We start from the raw sequence: 8,369 nt of genomic DNA, 5'->3' as shown, positions 1-8,369 counted from the left end.
GGGTGTTGAGGTGCGTGCCGAGGTGGGTGGGTGCTAGGGTGCGCTCCATGGTGGGTGCCAGGGTGGGTGCGTGCTAGGGTGGATTCCAAAGAGGGTCATAGGGTGGGTGCCAAGGTGGGTTGGTGATATAGTGGGTTCAAAGGTGGGTACTAGGGTGGGTTCCAAGGTGGGTCACAAGTTGGGTGCCAGGATGCGTGGGTGTTAGGTTGGGTGCCAAGGTGGGCTCCTGCGTGGGTGGGTGCTAGGGTGGGTTTCAAGGTGGACGCGAGGGCGGGTGCCAAGGTGGGTAACAAGTTGGGTGTTAGGATGGGTGAGTGCTAGAGTGGGTGCCAAGGTGGGTGGGTGCTAAGGTGGATGCCAAGGTGGTTCACAGGGTGGGTGGGTTCTAGGGTGAGTTCCAAGGTGGGTCACAGGTTTAGTGCTAGGGTGCGTGTCAAGGCGGGTGTCGAGGTGCCTGGGTGCTAGGGTGTGGATGCCAATGTGGGTCATAGGGTGGGTACTAGGGTGGGCTGCAATGTGGGTGCCAAGGTGGGTAACATGCTCGGTTGGTTCTAAATTGGGTGTCAGGGTGGGTGTGCACCCACCTTGCCCGAGGTGGGTGCCAAGGTGCCAGTGTGGGTGGGTGCTAAGGTGGATGCCAAGGTGGGTGAGAAGGTGGGTGATAGGTTGAGTGGTAGGATGGGTGGGTGCCAAGATGGGTCACAGGGTGGGTGCAAGGGTGGGTAGGTGCTAGGGTTGGTGTCAGGGTGGGTGGGTGCTAGGTTGGGTTCCAAGGTGGGTGCGAGGGTGAGTGTCAAGGTGGGTCACAGGTTAGGTGCTAGGATGGGTGAGTGCTAGGGTGCAAAGGTGCCAGGGTGGGTGCTAGGATGGGTCGATGCTAGGGTGAGTGGCAAGGTGGGTCCACAAGTGTCAAGGTGGGTGCCGAGGTGGGTGCCAACTTGGGTTCCAAGGTGGGTGCCAAGTGGGCGACTGCTATGGTGGATGCCAAGGTGGGTCACGGGGTGGGTGCCAAGTTGCTAGGTTGTGTTCCAAGGTGGGTGCCAACGTGGCTGCTAGGGTGCGTGGGTTAAAGGGTGTGTCACAACGTGGGTGCCAGGATGGGTGCGCACCCACACTGGCCAAGACGGGTGCAAGGTTGGGTTCCAAGCCCGGTCACAGGCTGGGTGCTAGGATGGGTGGGTGCCAAGGTGGGCACCAGGGTGGGTGCACCCACCCTGGCCAAGGTGGGTCACGGGGTGGGTCCTAGGGTGGGTAACAGGGTGGGTACTAAGGTGCGTGCCAAGGTGGGTCATGGGGTGGGTGCCAAGGTGGGCACCAGGGTGGGTGTGCACCAACCCTAGCCAGGGTAGGTCACGGGGTGGTTGTCGGGGTGGGCGTCAAGGAGCCAAGGTGGGTGGCAAGTAGCCAAGTTGCGTGCCAAGGTGGGTGTCGGGGTGGGTGCCAAGGATCCAAGGTGGGTGCCAAGGAACCAAGGTGGGTGTCTGGGTGGGTGCCGAGGTGGGAGCCAGGGTGGGTCCCAAGGTGAGTGCAAAGGTGGGTGCCAGGGTCAAGGTGAGTGCCAATGTGGGTTCCAAGGTGCCAGGGTCAGGGTGAGTGCCAATGTGGGTTCAAAGGTGCTAAGTTGGGTGCGAGGTTGGGTGCGAGGGTGGGTGGGTGCCAAGGTGTGCTAGGTGGAAGCCCGGGTGGGTCGGCATCCCATGGGTGTCGAGTTGGGTGCCTGATGGGTGCTTCTTGTCAAGTTTTAGTCGTCGGGACTCATTTCGAGCCTTAGAGGTCGTTTCTTGTCCGGTTGCCCTGTCTTCGACCTGGGAACCCAATTTTGGTCCTCGGGTCCCATTTTTTTTTGTCTCGCATCCCACTTTTGGCCTGTGGCCTTTTCGGGGTCGATTCTCGTTTTGGGCATCAGAGCATGTTTCTTCTCCTAAAACCCAATATTTGTTTATTAAGTCTCGGAACACATTTTTGTTCTCGTGGACCCATCATGGGTCTTGGAACGCATTTGTGGTCCTTGGGTCCCATTTTGCATCCCGAAACTTGTGTTTTGGTGCTTGATCCCTATTTTGGGTGCCCACCTTGCACCAAGTGCGCACCCGGGGCAAACCGAGCGCCTTGGTGCACCGGGGCAAGATCGAGCGTGCACCCGAGGCGCCCCGAACATGCACCAAGGTGCACTCGGCCCACATGTGAGCGCAGGTCGTTGCGCCCGAGGTGGTGTGTGGGCACCGCGTTGCAGACGGGACACTGCACGCACACGACGCCCCGTCCAGGTGCACGCACGTAGGCCGGGCCGGGTGCACACCCGACGCCCTAGCAAGGTGCGCGCACCCGGGCAGGGCTCACACTTGGCGAACGGGGCGCACTTCGCGAGGGAGGGTGTGCACCTCGACGGGGGTGGGTGGCCGGGGTGGATTCGCACGTGGGTCGCGGTTTGCTAAGTACACACTGCGACAAGCTCATAACGGGTGCGATCATACCAGCGTTAGTGCACCGGATCCCATCAGAACTCCGCAGTTAAGCGCGCTTGGGCCGGAGTAGTACTGGGATGGGTGACCTCCCGGGAAGTCCCGGTGTTGCACCCTTTCTTAGTTTTTCGCCGGGCGTCGCAATGCTATTTGAATAAACCTTTTGCCCGTTTGCGTTCTCGTCGGGGCCGGGCCGGGCCGGGGTGCGCTGCCCGCACTACCGCGCGCGCGGGGGCGACACCGAGCGCGCACCCGAGGCGCCCCGAGCACACAGGCCACGGTGCAACCCGGGCGTTGTGCGCGCACCCCGGTGCGCCCGAGGTGCTGCGCGCGCACCCAGGTGAAATCGGTGTGCACCTCGGCCAGTGCGCGCTCGGTCGAGTCGCGCACGTTGGCCAAGGTGCACGGTGATGTTTCTTACTCTAAGGTTCCGCACCAGACGCCCGGGACAGGTGAGCGAAGCTGGGCGGGGCCGGGTGCGCGGCCGGGGCAGGTGCACGCAGCTGGAGAGAGCTTTGGAGCACACCAGAGGTGCGCACCTTGGAGCACACTTCGGAGCGCACCAATGATGCGCTCCATTCAAAAGTTTCCTGAAAAGGCAAAAAAAGTTGAGATTATAGAATTTCCCACTTGAGAGATTGTAAAAAAAAAAAATTTAAAATGAAGGAAACGCGGGTGCCAAGGTGTGCGCGCCCGGGTGCGCAGCCCAGCCAAGGTGTGCGCACCAAGGCGCCCACCCTGGCGAAGGTGCACGCAAGGTGCGCACCCGAGGCAAACCGGACAATTAACCCAACTTTCGACTTCGCGCGCACCTGCGCACCTTGGAGCGCACTTCGGAGCGCTCCTTGTTGCGCACCAATCTTGGGCACCTCGGAGTGCACCATGGCGCCCACCAAGGTGCGCACCCGGGGCAAACCGAGCTCCGACTTCGTGCGCACCTTGGAGCGCACGAAAGGTGCGCACCATGGCGCCCACCAAGGTGCGCAGCCCAGCCAAGGCGTGCGCATCAAGGTGCGCACCCTGGCGAAGGTGCGCACCCGGGGCAAACCGAGCTCCGACTTCGTGCGCACCTTGGAGCGCACAAAGGGTGCGCAACCCAGCCAAGGTGTGCGCACCCCGGGCAAACCGAGCTCCGAATCGTGCGCACCTTGGAGCACACTTCGGAGCCCTCCTTGGTGCGCACCGATGTTGCGCACCTCGGAGCGCACCCGGGGAAAACAATGCAATTAACCCGACTTTCGACTTCGTGGGCACCTCGGAGCGCTCTCGGGTTCGCACCTCGGAGCACACCGAGGTGCGCACCTTTGATGCGCTGCCTTCACCAATTTCCAGAAAAGGCAAGAAAACATTGAGAAGGTGTGCGCACCGAGGTGCCCACCCTGGCGAAGGTGCACGCGAGGTGCGCACCCGGGGCAAACCGGGCTCCGACTTCGTGCACGCCATGCTGCGCACCTTGGAGGGCCATGGTGCGCACCTTGGAGCACACTTCGGAGCGCTCAATGGTGCCCAACCCAGCCAAGGTGCCCACCGCGGCGAAGGTGCACGCGAGGTGCGCACCCGGGGCAAACCGGGCTCCGACTTCGTGCACGCCGCACCTTGGAGCACACTTCGGAGCGCTCCTTGGTGCGCACCAGGGCGCGCAACCCAGCCGAGGTGCCCACCCCGGCGAAGGTGCACGCGGGGTGCGCACCCGAGGCAAACCGGGCTCCGACTTCGTGCACGCCATGGTGCCCACCGCGGCGAAGGTGCACGCGAGGTGCGCACCCGGGGCAAACCGGGCTCCGACTTCGTGCACGCCGCACCTTGGAGCACACTTCGGAGCGCTCCTTGGTGCGCACCAGGGCGCGCAACCCAGCCGAGGTGCCCACCCCGGCGAAGGTGCACGCGAGGTGCGCACCCGGGGCAAACCGGGCTCCGACTTCGTGCACGCCATGGTGCCCACCGCGGCGAAGGTGCACGCGAGGTGCGCACCCGGGGCAAACCGGGCTCCGACTTCGTGCACGCCGCACCTTGGAGCACACTTCGGAGCGCTCCTTGGTGCGCACCATGGTGCCCACCAGGGCGCGCAACCCCGCCGAAGGTGCACGCGAGGTGCGCACCCGGGGCAAACCGGGCTCCGACTTCGTGCACGCCGCACCTTGGAGCACACTTCGGAGCGCTCCTTGGTGCGCACCAGGGCGCGCAACCCCGCTGAAGGTGCACGCGAGGTGCGCACCCGGGGCAAACCGGGCTCCGACTTCGTGCACGCCATGGTGCGCACCAGGGTGCCCACCGCGGCGAAGGTGCGCACCCGGGGCAAACCGGGCTCCGACTTCGTGCACGCCGCACCTTGGAGCACACTTCGGAGCGCTCCTTGGTGCGCACCAGGGCGCGCAACCCAGCCGAGGTGCCCACCCCGGCGAAGGTGCACGCGAGGTGCGCACCCGGGGCAAACCGGGCTCCGACTTCGTGCACGCCATGGTGCCCACCGCGGCGAAGGTGCGCACCCGGGGCAAACCGGGCTAGGACTTCGTGCACGCCGCACCTTGGAGCACACTTCGGAGCGCTCCTTGGTGCGCACCATGGTGCCCACCAGGCCGCGCAACCCAGCCAAGGTGTGCGCACCAAGGTGCACGCGAGGTGCGCACCCGGGGCAAACCGGGGTCCGGCTTCGTGCACGCCGCACCTTGGAGCACACATCGGGGCGCTCCCGGGTTCGCACCGGCGTTGCGCACCGTGGTGGGCACCTCGGAGCGCACCGTGGTGGGCACCTCGGAGCACACCAAGGTGGGCAGCGAGGTGCGCACCTTTGATGCGATGCCTTCACTAATTTCCATAAAAGGCAAAAGAAAACGAGATTTTAAAATTTCCGTTTTGAAAGATAGTGAGAAAAAGGGAATGCTGGTGCCATCTTGAGCCCGCCCTGGTGCGCAGCCCAGCCAAGGTGTGCGCACCAAGGTGCCCACCCTGGCGAAGGTGCGCGCCCGGGCAATTAACCCAACTTCCAACTTCGCGCGCGCCAGGGTGGGAGCGCACCCAACAACCGGGCCTGGGAAGAGCCAATGCGAGAAACCCCACCAAACGCTCTGACAAAAAAAGAGGGGGCGCTCCAGTAACCCCGCTTCGGAGCGCACCCTGGGCAAACCCAGCCAGGGTGCCCACCCCGGCCAAGGTGCAGGCGAGGTGCGCACCCGGGGCAAACCGGGCTCCGACAACGTGCACGCCGCACCTTGGAGCACACTTCGTAGCGCTCCCGGGTGCGCACCTCAGAGCACACCAAGGTGGGCAGCGAGGTGCGCACCTTTGATGCGCTGCCTTCACTAATTTCCAGAAAAGGCAAAAAAAAGAGGAGATTTTAAAATTTCCGTTTTGAAAGATAGTGAAAAAAACGGAACGCGGGTGCCATCTTGAGCCCGCCCGGGTGCACAGCCCAGGTAAGGTGCCCACCCTGGCAAAGGTGCGCACCCGGGCAATTAACCCTACTTCCGACTTCGTGCGCGCCAGGGTGGCAACCGGGCCTGGGAAGAGCCAATGCGAGAAACCCCACCAAACGCTCCGACAAAAAAAGAGGCGGCGCTCCAATAACCCCGCTTCGGAGCGCAGCCGGGGCAAACCCAGCCAAGGTGCCCACCCCGACGAAGGTGCACGCGAGGTGCGCACCCGGGGCAAACCGGGCTCCGACAACGTGCACGCAGCACCTTGGAGCACACTTCGAAGCACTCCCGGGTGCCCACCGGCGTTGCGCACCGTGGTGGGCAGCGAGGTGCGCACCTTTGATGCGCTGCCTTCACTAATTTCCAGAAAAGGCAAAAAAAAATGAGATTTTAAAATTTCCGTTTTGAAAGATAGTGAAAAAAACGGAACGCGGGTGCCATCTTGAGCCCGCCCTGGTGCGCAGCCCAGGCAAGGCATGCGCACCAAGGTGCCCACCCGCGGTGCACACCCGGGGCAAACCGGGCTCCGACTTCGTGCAGGCCGCACCTTGGAGCACACTTCGGAGCGCTCCTTGGTGCGCACCATGGTGCCCACCAGGGCGCACCCGGGGCAAACCGGGCTCCGACTTCGTGCACGCCGCACCTTGGAGCACACATCGGAGCGCTCCCAGGTTCGCACCAGCGTTGCGCACCTTTGATGCGCTGCCTTCACTAATTTCCAGAAAAGGCAAAAAAAAACGATATTTTAAAATTTCCGTTCTGAAAGATAGTGAAAAAAACGGAACGCGGGTGCCATCTTGAGCCCTTCCTGGTGCGCAGCCCAGGCAAGTTGTGCGCACCAAGGTGCCCACCCTGGCGGAGGTGCGCGCCCGGGGCAAACCGGGCTCCGACTTCGTGCACTGCATGGTGCCCACCAAGGCGCGCAACCCAGCCAAGGTGCCCACCGCAGCGAAGGTGCACGCGAGGTGCGCACCCGAGGTGCACACCCGGGGCAAACCGAGCTCCGACTTCGTGCACGCCGCACCTTGGAGCACACTTCAGAGCGCTCCTTGGTGCGCACCAGGGCGCGCAACCCAGCCAAGGTGCTCACCCCGGCGAAGGTGCACGCGAGGTGCGCACCCGGGGCAAGCCGGGCTCGGACTTCGTGCACGCCGCACCTTGGAGCACACATCGGAGCGCTCCCGGGTTCGCACCAGCATTGCGCACCTTTGATGCGCTGCCTTCACTAATTTCCAGAAAAGGCAAAAAAAAAAAAAAAAACGAGATTTTAAAATTTCCGTTTTGAAAGATAGTGAAAAAAACGGAACGCGGGTGCCATCTTGAGCCCGCCCTGGTGTGCAGCCCAGGCAAGTTGTGCGCACCAAGGCACCCACCCTGGCCAAGGTGGGTCACGGGGTGGGTCCTAGGGTGGGTAACGGGGTGGGTACTAAGGTGTGTGCCAAGGTGGGTCATGGGGTGGGTGCCAAGGTGGGCACCAGGGTGGGTGTGCACCAACCCTAGCCAGGGTAGGTCACGGGGTGGTTGTCGGGGTGGGCGTCAAGGAGCCAAGGTGGGTGGCAAGTAGCCAAGTTGCGTGCCAAGGTGGGTGTCGGGGTGGGTGCCAAGGATCCAAGGTGGGTGCCAAGGAACCAAGGTGGGTGTCTGGGTGGGTGCCGAGGTGGGAGCCAGGGTGGGTCCCAAGGTGAGTGCAAAGGTGGGTGCCAGGGTCAAGGTGAGTGCCAATGTGGGTTCCAAGGTGCCAGGGTCAGGGTGAGTGCCAATGTGGGTTCAAAGGTGCTAAGTTGGGTGCGAGGTTGGGTGCGAGGGTGGGTGGGTGCCAAGGTGTGCTAGGTGGAAGCCCGGGTGGGTCGGCATCCCATGGGTGTCGAGTTGGGTGCCTGATGGGTGCTTCTTGTCAAGTTTTAGTCGTCGGGACTCATTTCGAGCCTTAGAGGTCGTTTCTTGTCCGGTTGCCCTGTCTTCGACCTGGGAACCCAATTTTGGTCCTCGGGTCCCATTTTTTTTTGTCTCGCATCCCACTTTTGGCCTGTGGCCTTTTCGGGGTCGATTCTCGTTTTGGGCATCAGAGCATGTTTCTTCTCCTAAAACCCAATATTTGTTTATTAAGTCTCGGAACACATTTTTGTTCTCGTGGACCCATCATGGGTCTTGGAACGCATTTGTGGTCCTTGGGTCCCATTTTGCATCCCGAAACTTGTGTTTTGGTGCTTGATCCCTATTTTGGGTGCCCACCTTGCACCAAGTGCGCACCCGGGGCAAACCGAGCGCCTTGGTGCACCGGGGCAAGATCGAGCGTGCACCCGAGGCGCCCCGAACATGCACCAAGGTGCACTCGGCCCACATGTGAGCGCAGGTCGTTGCGCCCGAGGTGGTGTGTGGGCACCGCGTTGCAGACGGGACACTGCACGCACACGACGCCCCGTCCAGGTGCACGCACGTAGGCCGGGCCGGGTGCACACCCGACGCCCTAGCAAGGTGCGCGCACCCGGGCAGG

The 8,369-nt window shown here is 62.8% G+C and overlaps 1 non-coding gene across 1 annotated transcript; it reads left to right on the top strand.

Moving 5' to 3' along the window:
• Positions 1-2,460: 2,460 nt before the first annotated feature.
• On the top strand, positions 2,461-2,579 carry LOC131868582 (5S ribosomal RNA). The gene has a single exon (XR_009367029.1). It is a non-coding gene; the product is annotated as a 5S ribosomal RNA (ribosomal RNA).
• The last annotated feature ends 5,790 nt before the right edge of the window (positions 2,580-8,369 follow it).

The sequence above is a fragment of the Cryptomeria japonica genome, unplaced genomic scaffold (genome assembly GCF_030272615.1).
Source record: "Cryptomeria japonica unplaced genomic scaffold, Sugi_1.0 HiC_scaffold_210, whole genome shotgun sequence".
Taxonomy (NCBI): domain Eukaryota; kingdom Viridiplantae; phylum Streptophyta; class Pinopsida; order Cupressales; family Cupressaceae; genus Cryptomeria; species Cryptomeria japonica.
Note: the sequence above shows the minus strand (reverse complement) of the source record. Positions and strands in the feature narration are given on the sequence as shown.